The sequence below is a fragment of the Hyla sarda genome, chromosome 3 (genome assembly GCF_029499605.1).
Source record: "Hyla sarda isolate aHylSar1 chromosome 3, aHylSar1.hap1, whole genome shotgun sequence".
Taxonomy (NCBI): Eukaryota; Metazoa; Chordata; class Amphibia; order Anura; family Hylidae; genus Hyla; species Hyla sarda.
The window spans coordinates 49,502,007-49,516,235 of record NC_079191.1 but is presented as its reverse complement, the minus strand read 5'-3'; the positions used below and the strand labels follow the sequence as shown (position 1 = coordinate 49,516,235).

At 43.0% G+C, this 14,229-nt stretch overlaps 1 protein-coding gene across 3 annotated transcripts in view; it reads right to left on the bottom strand.

The window, feature by feature from the left end:
- Positions 1–14,229, bottom strand: part of HPCAL1 (hippocalcin like 1) — a 198,026-nt gene that overhangs the window by 69,721 nt on the left and 114,076 nt on the right. For all 3 annotated transcript variants that reach the window (XM_056564182.1, XM_056564180.1, XM_056564181.1), the window contains exon 3: positions 10,984–11,054. The gene's annotated coding sequence lies outside the window, so the exon portion shown is untranslated. The remainder of the gene's footprint in view (positions 1–10,983; positions 11,055–14,229) is intronic.

Here is a 14,229-nt window from a genome sequence, read left to right as displayed (position 1 = left end):
GAATCACTCGGGAAGGGGGGTGTTTGGGATGTCTCACTGAGGGCTCTTCTATGCCATAATGGAGCAGTTGCCAAAAGGGGACAGTGAAGATCAGCATTTGCCAACCAGTGTACCTCCAGCTATAGCAAAATGAAAACTGGGAGGGGGATTCGGTGCCACAGGCCACCAAAGCGTCACCACTGCTTACTCATCAGACGCAAGGGAGGGGACGTGTCAAGCACAGGTGCTTCCTCGCTTATAGTGATCAAGGGCACTTGCCCCAGATCCCCTACCTGGATTGATGCTTGGCTACATACCTAACTACCTATCTACCTACTAGCTATTTATTTAACTACCTAGCTACTTACCTACCTACCTAGCAGCCTACTTACATACCTAGCTACCTACTTACCAATCTACTTACCTACCAAGATGGATGAATGTGCTGATACACATGAAAGGTACCCTTTGTGTTCGGGCCTCAGTTTTTCGCTTTTGCTTATTCCTCTTTTTTATGTCTTTTAAGTCTATGAATTGTCTTTTGATTTAATTAAAATTGTGAAACTAATTTTACACTAGTGACTTGTTCTCGTGTCTCATCTTTTCTTCTTTTGTTTATTAGAAGGTGACTTAGTTTGACTTGGGAGACTTAGGCTGCATTCACACCACGTTTTTGCAATACAGTTCCCGTATACGTTTTCTATGAGAAAACCGTATGGAACCGTATTGGAAACCGTATGCATTGACTCTCCATTAAGAACGGTATGCCAAAAGATGCATCAGGTTGTGTCCGTTTTGCATCCTGTACAGTTTTGTCAGTTTTTTTTCCTGTACCCAAAACTGTAGTCTACCACGGTTTTAGGTCCAGTTGAAAAACTGTATTAAACCGTATACGTTTTTTTTTTAACATGGGAGTCAATGGGAACCATACAGAACTGTATGTGCATACAGTTGCATACGGTTTTCACCATACGGTTTTTGACTTTGCACAGTTTTTTTTCTTGGAATTACAATCAAACAAGTAAAACTTTATGGAGTGAAAAGTTAAAAACGTATATGTTTTTTCTTAAAAAAATGGATGCAACCGGATGTCATTTTTCAAACCATATAAGGTTTATAACTGTATACGGGTTAAAATTTGTACACATGTTTTGATACAGTTTAGTCAGGTTTTGAGGAATCCGTTTTTCCTCAAAAACCTGATACGGGAACTGTATTGCAAAAACGTGGTGTGAATGCACCCTTAGGCTGGAACTCCACTGAGGTTTTTTTTGCAAAAACGCCATCAAAAACGCCAATTTTCCCGCACGGTGTTTTTTCAGTGAAAAAACGCAGCGTCCAGATGTCAGCTGCAAGTCACTGGTAAACTGCAAAATGCCAGATTCACTTGGCGTTTTCCAGTTTGGCATTTTTTTAATCCTTTTGGCGTTTTTCAGCAATTTCTGGCTCAGAGGCTGGATTTTCAAAACGCCCTGCAAAAACATAGTTTGGCGTTTTTTGCCCTGAAATCGTGGCATTTTCTTCCCATAGAAGTCTATGGGAGAGCAGAAACGCCAAGAAAAACGCCATGTTGGTTTTAAATTTTGCGTTTTTGCAGGCGTTTTTTATTCTTTTTTGGACTTTAGCGATCCAAAAAAATTATGGAGATACCTTTTTTTTATAAAAATTTCGTAGGGTACCATAAAAATTTTTTATAAAAAAGATACAGTAGTGATGGAAAAAGTTGTACCTAACGAAATGTATCTTTTTTTATTGCGAAATGTTTATTCATTTTTAAACAGGGATCAATTTATGTGAGCGGGTAAGGCGCTAAAAATTTAGCCGACAATAATAAAAATGTAGTGTGTGCGTGTTTTTCACCTTTTGTTTTTTTTACATTTTTTAGGTAGTACTACTACTCCCAGCATGGAACACACTGTTCCATGATGGGAGTAGTAGTTACCTGTACTTATTGACAGATCGCCCGTTGCGATCCTCTTGTATAATGCATTGATGCGGCGGCCGCTCTTCTATGGTCCCCTGCACTGATGTATATATACACATATTCATATTTACCGCAGAGAGCTGTGATTGGTCAGATGGTTCCAGCCAATCACAGCTTTCTGTGAGAAATCAGAATGTGTATATATACGGCGTGCAGGGGACCATAGGAGAGCGCTTGCCGCTGCATCCATACATTATACAGGAGCATCACAGCGGGTGTCAGAAGTGATACCCGCAGTGATCTTTCCTTAACTACAAGTACTACTCCCAACATGGAGTACACTCTGCTCCATGCTGGGAGCTGTAGTACCTGCATTAATAGACAGATCGCAGCGGGTGTCAGAAGATACACTCGCTGCGATCTGTCTATTAATGCAGGTACTACAGCTCCCAGCAGGAGGCAGAGTGTGCTCCATGTTGGGAGTAGTAGTGCCTGCTAAAGGAAACATCACAGCGGGTGCCACTACTGACACCCGCTGTGACTGTCCTGTCTATAGCAGAGATGGAGCGGCTGTATACATCGCTCACATCCCTGCTCTGCACTATACTCTGGGCTGGCCACTGATTCATTCATCTTTTCCTCAGAGCTGTGATTGGCTGAAACCATTCGGCCAATCGCAGCTCTGGGTGGGAAATATGAATGGCCAGTGATGTGAATAGAGCAAAGATGTGAGCGCTGTATAGAGCCACATCACTGCTATATTATGGACGATCGCATCGATTGTCAGACTGACACCCGGGGCGATATGTCTATAGTACAGGTACTACTCCTCCCATCATGGAACAGTCTTGTTCCATGCTGGAAGTAGTAGTACTACATAAAAAATGTGGAAAAAAAAAAAGTTAAACACACACACACTTTATAAAAAAAATTATTACAATTTTGTTATAAAAAATAAACATTTAGTTAAATACATTTTTACATCCTACTGCATCCTTTTTTTTTTTTTTTTTGTACCCAACTATTTTGTAAAAAAAAAAAAAGCAAAAGGGGCCAAAAATGGCAAATTCCACACAAAGGTAAAAACGCCAGAAAAAACGCCAAAATGCAGGGAAAAACTGTGGCAATTTTTCTGGTGTTTTTTCTGGCGTTTTTATGCCACAAAAATGGCAGGGCAAAAACCTCAGTGGAGTTCCAGCCTAAGGCAAGGATTCCACTTGTTTTTTTTTCTGGCAGTTTTTGGACATCTGCCACTGCAGTTTTTAAGCCAAAGTCAGAAGTGGATCCATAAGGGAGGAGAAGTATAAGCCCTTCCTTTATATGTCCTATTCCTTTTGAATACACTTCTGGCTTTGGCTCGAAAACTGCAGTGGCAGATATCCAAAAACTGCCAGAAGAAAAACCAAGTGGAAATTTAGCCTAAGGTTGGTTTTAATTTCTGCCTTGAGTGGGTTTGTGCTACAGGGGCTGTAAAGTTAGTATAGTTCATAATATAATATCTATACCTGTGTGTAACGGTGGTCTCACAATTCTTCTGTGATTATCACCCCAATATTTAATTTTAACAGCATAAAAAATTACTCATGTCTCGGGATTTCCCAGGTTGCAGTGCATCGAGACCTGACATCACTAGTTAGGTGATCAGAGGGAGCCTATCCTGCTTCAATTTTGCAACAGCTGTAGGCCCCCCTGGTTAGAAAACACGGTGTTTCAATGGATGTGGTGGCTCGTGTGAGGGAGGAAGGAAAGTGACCTCATACTTGCGAGCATGGAACTGTGGGATGTGTAGTTTAGAGAACAAAACCAAACAGGAAATGCCTAGTTCTGTCAGGTAGGTACTAAAATCACCTTATGGTGGATAACCCCTTTAACTTGTGATGGTCCCTACTGTGCTGATCAATCGGGACAGAGTAGGTTGAGAAACTAATGGCACAGCAGAATGTAGAAGAATGTTAGGGGGATCTCCTGCCAGTCACTAGTGAAAACCAAAACTCATATTTTGCCAATTTTTACCTCCCAAGAAGCACTAAGCTATGTTTTTAATGTTTGTTCCTTTGTGCAATGAGGCAGAAGAGGTTTATAGTTCATTTGAGCCTTTACGAACAATTGCTTAACTTGGATTGCCCATTGCAGTGTGGATATTGGGCAATTATTTGGAATTTTGAAAGTTTTTCGTAAGATTATTAGTGTTATTAATGTAGAATTTCATCTTCCTGTAGAAAAGGCTTTTATGTCTTGTGAGCTCCATTGTAGGCATGGATAAGAGTGAATGGATGTGTGAAATTTTTTTTTTTTTTTTAAATCAACTGGTGCCAGAAAGCTACCGTAAATAGATTTTTTAATTACTTCTATTTAAAAATCTTAATCCTTCCAGTACTGATCAGATGCTGTATAATACAGAGGACATTCTTTTCTTCTTGAATTTATTTTCTGTATGTCCACAGTGCTCCCTGCTGACACCTCTGTCCATGTCAGGAACTGTCCAGAGCAGGAGAGGTTTGCTATGGGGAATTGTTCCTGTTCTGGACGGTTCCTGACATGGACAGAGGTGCCAGCAGAGAGCACTGTGGTCAGATAGAAAAGAAACTGGAAAAGAAAAGAACTTCCTCTGTAGTGTACAGAAGCTGATAAGTACTGGAAGGATTAAGATTTTTAAATAGAAGTAATTTACAAATCTGTTTAACTTTCTTGCACCAGTTGATTTAAAAAAAAAATGTTTTACCCCTTTTATATAGTGGCCATAGGACAGATCAGGACAGGCTCACTCTGCCCCTGTGCTCCGCTAAAGTCTGTTAAAAGGATGGGCGTTGAACAAAGAAAATAAATTCTGCAGGTCCGATCTTTTTTCTCCTGTAAAATACCAGACACCCGATGGGCTCCATTCAAGTCAATGGGATCTGTCAGGACTCGGCAGTGTCAGTTGTGCACCGACCCATTCAGGGTCCGTTCCGTGCAATAAAAAAATAAAAATGAAAAAAAGAGCCGAATGGACCCTCAACCTAGTGTGAGCCTAAGCGATTGGTCAATTAACAATAAAATAGATTTCATCGGGTGAAGCAACAAATATCTATCCCACAGCAGTTTTAGGTTACAGCGTCATAGACTGCACTTGGAGCACGAGCTGCATACTGCGCAGAGTAATTCAGAGGAAGTGAGATACAAGGGACACGTCCGCTGGGAAAAGCCAAACATGTATTTTAAGAAATACACTTCCTTTCAACAATAGGCTTCAAAGGAATGCCTGCACGTCTCCTCACTAATCTGATATTGTATCCGATGCTACATGTTGGACCGTTTTACTGAGCAGATCCCGAAAAAGATCTCTCAACATTCCGGCCCTGTCTGTATTTCCCATGAAATAATTCTGGAGCATCTCTTTTTTGAACTCTGCATTGTGCAGTTCCTCTGTTATCCCCCTGGAAAGATATGAATAAATTGACAACTGGGTGTTTACAATTTTCATCTTGTCACTAGGGGGTGTGTCGCTACACAGTCTAAGGGTATGTTCACACGGGCGGATTTATTGGCGGGTTTCCCGCTGCGTATTTGAAGGGGCACTGGCCCCAGCAGATTTTCCACTGTGGAATTTCCTCAGTGAAAAATCCGCTGCAAGCCCCGTTGAAGTCAGTAGGGTCTGCGGCAGATTTTCCGCAGCGGAAATTACGCAGCGGAAAATCTGCTGCGGACAGACTAGAAGAGCCCGCCCCCTTTCAAATACGCAGCAGGAAACCCGCAAATAAATCCGCCCATGTGAATGTACCCTTATACTGTAGGCATTGATTAAACCCATGTTTCCCAACCAGGGTGCCTCCAGCTGTTGCAAAACTGCAACTCCCAGCATGCCCGGAAAGCCTTCGGCTTTCCGGGCATTGCTGGGAGTTGTAGTTTTGCAACAGCTGGGGGCACCCTGTTGGCAAACACTGGATTAGACACTGTCAGAGGCCGTCAGACAAGGGGAAACACCCTGTGTACATGGATCGGCCTAGTAAATGGGACCTACAGGTACGGTCTGTTGTTATTACATATGATATTGAAGAAAAAATAAATAATATTTCTTGTCTTTTCCACCATAGACACATATGGGGGAGATTTATCAATACCTGTGTAGAAGAAAAGTTGCCCAGCCAATCAGATAGCTGCTTTCATTTTTAACAAGGCCTCTGCAAAATGAAAGCAGTGATCTGATTGGTTGCTATGGGCAACTGGTCGACTTTTCCTCAGCACAGGTCTTGATGACTCTCCCCCATAATGCCCAGAAAACTTAGGCTCCTTATTTTTGCATCAAATCCTCATCTTATAAACTAAAAAAAAAATCTCTGCATAGTGTTACACACCGGACCCTCTGAATATCTTACTAAGGGTGCATTCACATCACGTTTTCACCCACCGGTTCCCTCATACGGTTGCGGAGACTGTGGGGGGAGGGGGGGGCGTAGGAACTGCACGCACCCGTATGCGGGAACTGGAGGCAATAATTTCCTATGGACCCGTATCAGCCGACCGGAGTGCAACGCAGCCTTTGGTCGGCTCCGTTTTCGCCCGCATGCGGTTCCCCACCCGGACCTAAAACCATAGTCAACTACTGTTTTAAGTCCGGGCGGGGAACTGCATGCGGGCCTAAACAGAGCCGACCGGAGGCTGCGTTGCACTCCGGTCGGCTGATACGGGTCCATAGGAAATCATTGCCTCCGGTTCCCGCATACGGGTGCGTTCGGTTCCTCCGCCCCCCCCTCCACCCACCCTCTCCACAACCGTATGGGGGGACCGGAGGGTTAAAAACGTGGTGTGAATACACCCTAACACATTCTGTGTCCTCTGACTATGATAATGTCAAACACAGTTCTTTCTGAATATAATACTGCCACACACTGTGGCACTATGCCGCCCTCAATTTATTTGAATATACACTGTGCATGCTCAATTACAAAGCACTGTGCTCTCCTTATTGAATCACATAACACTGTGTCCCCTTAGTGAGAAATCATACACACATATATATATATAATACATAATGAGTTGGAATGCACTGAGCCCCTAACATATAATGTGCCTCCCCCCTTCAGTTATAATACACTGTGTGGTGGCCCAGTACAGGAGTTGCACCCCTGTGCCCTTTCTGTCCTGTCAGGTGGACTCTATGAGTCCCTCTTTACCCTATGCAATGTAAACCGTTAATTATATCTTATATTGTCTATTGTAATGTATATATACTGCTATGTGCCTTTAACTACTGTTGCCATGTGTTGTAACCAAGGAAGGTACTGGTGATCATGTGACTTATAGGGTCACCTATGGGACCCCTCCAGAGTCTCCACCATATAAACCCTGGGAGGAGCTAGCTAGTCAGTCTAGAGTTGTTGCTGAGATACAGAACACTAAAGTCCTGAGAGAGTGTCTAGAGTCCCAAGGAGACCCAAGGCCTACCACGCAGCCACGCTTCCATTAATCCAGTACCCCACATGTGAACGCCAAAACCTGGTAAGATGCATACGGGGTGAAGTCAGTCAAGATCAGTGGGCCTGCAGCAAATTGTCCAAATCCACTATAAGTCCCAGAGAGCGCTAGAGTCTCTGAAGTCACTGGTCACCTTCTTAGAACTAACTGAGCTGTCAAGACTATTACACCTGTCTACCTCAGTAAAGCTGCTGTTGTTCCATAACTTGGCATCGGAGTCATTATTTGCCCCAAGCCTAGCCCAGGATCCAGCAGCATACCTTCGGGTGGTGTAGTGGTTAAACCACGCCCTGGCATCACGAACACAAGGCGTTAATGTCATCTGCCCCTAGGGTAACAACATCTGCCCTCATCACACCCTCACCACAACCGTGCCCCATGTTATAATGCAACGTGCCCCCGAAAAATACACTGTTAACCCACTTTATAATACACTGTGCCCCTTTTATAACTTCTAATAGACTGTGCCCCTCCTCCAGTTAAGCTATAATGTACTGTGCCCCCTTAAGCAGGATTTGATACTTACCTGTCCCATTTCCGTGCTGACCTCAGCAGATACCGCTTTGGCATCAGCCAGTAAGGCCTGGAGCTCTAAGCATGGGGTGCTGAGCGGAATCTGCCCTGGGTGCAAAAATGAGGGGGGTGATCTCCCCCAATACAGAGGGCAGCCACTCGCTACATAGAGTGCCTCTGTCATTTAAATAGGGCTGCTGACAGACACTGTGTATCGGGGTAGATCACCCCCCATTTTTGCACCCAGGGCAGATCCACCCCTATTCCTCCCGGCCTATACCCCATTTACATAGTGATATAATGCCTTATACCAAATGTTTGTATACAGGAAAGAGGATGAAACGGACACAAGGCTGAAAATACACTTCCTGCCATGTCAATGTAAGATAAGAACATTTATGTCACCCTCTGCTCAACTTTGTCAAAGTGCACACGCAGCGTGTCAGCAAAACTACTGTTTCAAATTAGACTAAATGGAAAAAAGAAAATGGAAAAAACGGAATACTTAATATAGCACTACCATTAATAAGCTGCACATATCGTTCAGTTATAAAAATCAGTGCTTTGGGATTCGGCATGTTTGGAGTAGATGGAAAGCATGGCAGCGCTGCTGTAGTGAGAAGGGCAGGGAGGAGGAGCAGCCTATCACTGCTGGGGCTTTAGGAGACTGAAAAAGTGTTTCTCCAATATAGCTGCTATACCAGACAGATATTCTCTTCAGGAGACTGGGGAAGCTGGGTGGCAGGGAGTAGATAGTGCAGGGCTTATTGTTGCTTTTCCTCTCCCACAAGGTTTAAGTAGAAAGACTGGGCAACGTCAGGTGCTCAACTCTTAGGCTGATAAAAGACATATACAGTGACCCCCCCCCCCGACCTACGATGGCCCTGACATATGATAATTTCAACATGCGATGGCCTCTCAGAGGCTATCGCATGTTGAAGGCAGCATCAACATACAATGCTTTTGTATGTCGGGCCATCGCATAAACGGCTATCCGGCAGCACAGACTGCTTCAGCTGCCACCGGGTAGCCGTTTACGGTGCCCCCTGTGCTCCGGTGATGGTCTCCCACCTGTCCTCGGGCTCCGGCGCAACATCTTTGGGATCCCCTTCATCGCCGGCGCTCTCCATTGGTCGACCCCAACAACATTTAGAGCTGTCAACAGCACATTTAAAAAGGTACCTACCTGACTACCTGAATTTAAACATAGAAACATAGAATGTGTCGGCAAATAAGAACCATTTGGCCCATCTAGTCTGCCCAATAATCTGAATCCTATCAATAGTCTCTGGCCCTATCTTATATACAGGATAGCCTTATGCTTATCCCATGCATGTTTAAAGGGGTACTCCGCCCCTAGACATCTTATCCCCTATCCAAAGGATAGGGGATAAGATGTCAGACCGTGGGGGTCCCGCCACTGGGGACCCCCGGGTTCATGGCTGCAGCACCCACCTGTTGCAGCTTTCGGCAGTGCTGGAGGCTCTCATCCTAACGCGTCACAACCACGGTGACGGGTGATTGTGACCTTGTGACTCCGCCCCGTATGAGTCACGATCTCAGGTCACCGTGGTCGGGAGCCGAAGCCTCCAACTTTTCCAAAAGCCGCAACAGGTGGGTGCTGCAGCCGAGATCCCGGGGGTCCCCAGCGGCGGGACCCCCGTGATCTGACATCTCATCCCCTATCCTTGGATGTCTAGGGGCGGAGTACCCCTTTAAACTCGTTCACTGTATTTGCAGCGACCACTTCTGCAGGAAGGCTATTCCATGCATCCACTACTCTCTCAGTAAAGTAATACTTCCTGATATTACTTTTAAACCTTTGCCCCTCTAATTTAAAACTATGTCCTCTTGTGGTACTTTTTCTTCTTTTAAATATGCTCTCCTCCTTTACTGTGTTGATTCCCTTTATGTATTTAAAAAAAAAAGGAAACTTTTACTTACCTTCAGTGCTCCCCCAGTATTGCTGCTCTGGTCCCGATGCGATCCTCTTCTTGGTGGTGGTGGTGGTCAATGTGTCACATAGCCATCAGGCCAATCACTGACCAAGATGGGACACTACAGCTGCTCTGTGATTCATCGACCACCTTCACCAGGAATAGGATCACTCTGGGGACCAGAACAAAGATTAGGGAGGCAACGGGGGGAGAGCAGAAGGTAAGTAAAAATTTGGGTTTATTATTTAAGTCAGCCTGTTTGGGTATTCTTAAAAACAAAAAAAATGCAGGAGTACCTCTTTAATTATGTCACATAAAAAAGTGTTGTCTTATAGTAGCACATATGAGTCAACAAAGAAGAAAGAAATACACCATACAGCGCACACCCAATTATGTATAAATATAACAATCTTTATTATATGATTCCAAAGCCAAAATGAATCAGTCAAAAAGGCACAAAGACCCCTCTATTGCACCGACACTATCCCTGTAGTTATTGCACTGACCCTAATGGCCCAACATAAAGAATGAAAGGGGTACTCCGGCCCTAATACACTAAGACTTGCATTGAGGGGGCGGGGCGTGATGTCACGATACTCCGGCTCCATGGTCGTCACGCTGCACACTCAGAGCCTCCAGCGCTGCGGAGAGCTCGCAAAGGTGAGTGCTGAGTGACAGATTGCAGGGGGTCCCCAGCGGCTGGACCCCTGCAATCAGTCATCTTATCCCCTATCTTCTGGGTGGTGGTGGTGGTTGGGGGGGGGGGGGGGGGTGCAGCCTTAGCCAATTATAGCTCATCTCACACTAAACTGCTCTGGGCTGTGTGTAGCAGAGTGAGGGAGGAAGTTCTCCCCTGTATGGCTTCAGATGATGTCACACCTGCTGGGTAACGCCCTTTCTCAGTCTGTAAATCTGAGACTGAGCAGAAAATACAGAGCAATATCAAGGTAGAAAACTAAAAAAAATAATAAAAATAAAGGCAGGGGGTGGTTTATCATGATGGGGCAGTGAACTGGGTTAATTATAAAATTTAACAAGATCATGAGAGGTACTCTTTAAGCGGATGTGAACGAGGCTTAAAGCTTCTGTATATATCAGAACTAAAAAGAACTAAAGAAAAGCAAAGCTAATATCAATAAAAGACCAAAGCAAGTTACAAGCAAATATAAAACCTACCTCAATGGATGTAGAAACAAGTGCTGCAGGAAGCTTATACGGATGTCCTCCAAGAAAACGCCACTCGCATGCTGCAGGGAAGGAAGAGAAGGGGGATTAACTATTACAGTGCACGGAATATACAGTATAGGAAAGTCAAAAGCATAAAAACGCTATTGTAATAAAGCTGAAATGACTCATTTTGCAAAAAAAAAAAAATGGACCATAGTATGTACAATGACACTGACATCCAATGGTTGACACTAACAGAGGCCTATACTAGAGTCCACTTTATGGGTCACTTTCCCAGCAACTACAATAAACATAGAAAAAAAAGGACAACCTATCATGGTGCTGGGTTTCGACATGCAGGGTGAAAAATCCATACACTTAAGCTACAAAATGTCTGTAGCGGATTTCATTGCAGATATGGTTCTGCGGTGGAAATCTGTCATGTCGGAATATAGACTTATAATAAAAATACACTTGACTGTGTTCTGTTGGTAGATTTATTACAAAAATAAATATTCTAAAATATTATAAAAAAAAAAAATATATATATATATATATATATATATATATATATATATATAGTCCAAACAAGAATCGGCACTCCGGAATACAAAAAAATAAGTGATGAGGTTGAAACGTTGCACATGCTTAATGGGTGAATAAAGTCACTTATTTTTTTGTATTCCGGAGTGCCGCTTCTTGTTTGGACTACACACACACACATATATATATATATATATATATATATATATATATATATATATGCAAAGAGGTTCTGCAGCACTCCAGGTTGAATTCAAAAAGTGATTCCTTTAACCCATGCAGAAAAAAGGTGATACAACGTTTCACCGGTCTCACACCAGCTTTCTCAAGCAATATATATATATATATATATATATATATATATATATATATATACACATACACATAATAATAATAAAAATAATAATAATAATAATAAATATATATTGTAAAAAAAAAAAAAAAAAAATTAAATTTAAAATAAAGTTTTCCTATGCATATTTTATTTGGTAAATGCACCCAGTTACATCCCTCTAAGATAGTGTTGAATAATAAGCACCCACCACCATGCATACCTGCATCCTCTATTCCACTAGAATATAATCCCTACATCAGTGTTTCCCAACCACTGTGCCTCCAGCTGTTGCAAAACTACAACTCTCAGCATGCCCGGACAGCCTTTGGCTGTCCGGGCATGCTGGGAGTTGTAGTTTTGCAACTGCTGGAGGCGCACTGGTTGGGGAACACTACCCTAGATTGAGGACTTCCAAGAAGCCTTCACATTTTATCTCCCGGCCTGCAGTTTATATATAGTGATCAATGAAAATTCATCAAGTCTAGACACCGAGCTGCGGCGTTACATTACACCGGTGCCAGCGTATGCTTTTGTATTAATAAAAAAAAAAAAACATTATAGATTTCTTGTCCCAGAATAAACCACTTTTCAGAAGTGAATTGATTAAAAGTAAGTGAACATTTCTTCTCATTTCCCAAGCGTCCCCCCCTTCATTCCTACTGCCTGTCACTTGTGTCTTGGTCTATATTTAGGAATCCACACATTTGCTGGCTCTTTGTTAAAATTGTCTGGTTCTCAACTTGCGCTGAATGTTATTGGCTTGATTTCTGGAGGAATTATTATTTTTATTATTTTATTTTTTGTTCTCTTTTTTAAAGGAACGTAATATATTTTCTGTTGCAGACATAGCGCTGCCCCATGTTTTTTCCTTTAAATCATTCTTGTCATATGGCAGGAAAAAAAAATTCTTAAAAAAATATGTTACTCATGCAGATGCTTTACATTTCTTTTTTTTATGTGTCTAGCTTCTGTATTTGGCTCACAAATCCCTCTGTTCTGCTGCTCAGTCATTCTGGCATCCACTGCTCAGGAAAGGGCGTATCTAAGGCAAGCACTGAGCTGGTCCTCACCATGCATTCATGTCCTCCCTGAGTCTGCTGTGCTGTGCTGGGTCTCTTCATCCAATCACTACAGGCTGCTCTATAACCTCCTCTCTGTTTTCAGACATGCATCACATCGACCGGACAGGAGTAAGCACAAAGGAGTTCTAAACCCGCCCTCACTTCCTGGACTTTGTCCTAGTCTGTGCTTCAGCTGGGACAAAGATGATGCTACAGACAGACAGGATTATGTTCCGGATGGTATGGGGACCCCTAGTGGTGTGATTTCCATAAAAAGTAGCTAATTTTTTTTATTATGAAGTATATTAGAAATGTTTAATGTTTTGCCAAGATGTACAACATATAAAACAGTTTTTGACTGACAGTGTCCATTTAATAGGCGGATCAGCCTTTATTTAGGCGCCAGGACTTGGTGCCACAGTTACCCTTACTTTAGTCTGATTCTATATAAGTGTATTCAACCACTTTAGGTGGTCAGGCAAGAAGTGAATGTGTTTGCTTTTTTCTGGGCCTCATGGAATAATAATGTTCACTTAAAATTAAACTTTATATTTAGAACTGAATTCACCGCAGTGAAAAACGATCAGGACGCTGCCAGTAGCCTTATCTGTTATGACATCAGTACAGCAGAGTAGTACCATGAGGAGTTGAGGACCATTACTAACAGCGTGTTGCCTGACAACAGCTAAAAGGTTATCTACAGGGCCTGTCAGCCGCCTAATACCTTCTTCTGGCGTCAAACAAAACATTCCAACAGTTTATACATTGCTGTTTTCCCTTTCAACTGCTAGAAAAATATGGTAAAACATGTAACATTGTCACGTATCATGATTCATGGCCAATAATTTTCCAATGTCCTATTTGGGAATTTTGAGTTAATGGAAGGAAATCCCTGTTCAGGACCCCCCCCCCCCCCCCCCATTTATTAAGAAAAGCACAACTACAAAGAGTGTAACTGTCCTTGGAGCCCATAGACCTAAAATATACCTTTATAATAATTAATTTCTCCTATGGGGGCACCACTGGGCAATTTTACACTTGCTGCCAGGCTCCCCTACAGATCATAGCTGATCAAAAGGGGTTCAAGAAGAAGGACATCCTTTAAAGGAGAGCTGACAGCCGGTTCACCCTTAAATCCAATACATGTGGTTATAGTGCGGATGAACCAGATTACAACGTGGTATCACAGTCCGTTTCCTCTCCTCTGTATCAGCCTCCATTGTGCAAATCTGGCTAATAACGATGGAGGCTGATACAACGGGTATCTCCAGACCGTGGATCCGGGTAAATGATACCTCGTTGTAACCCCGGTTCACC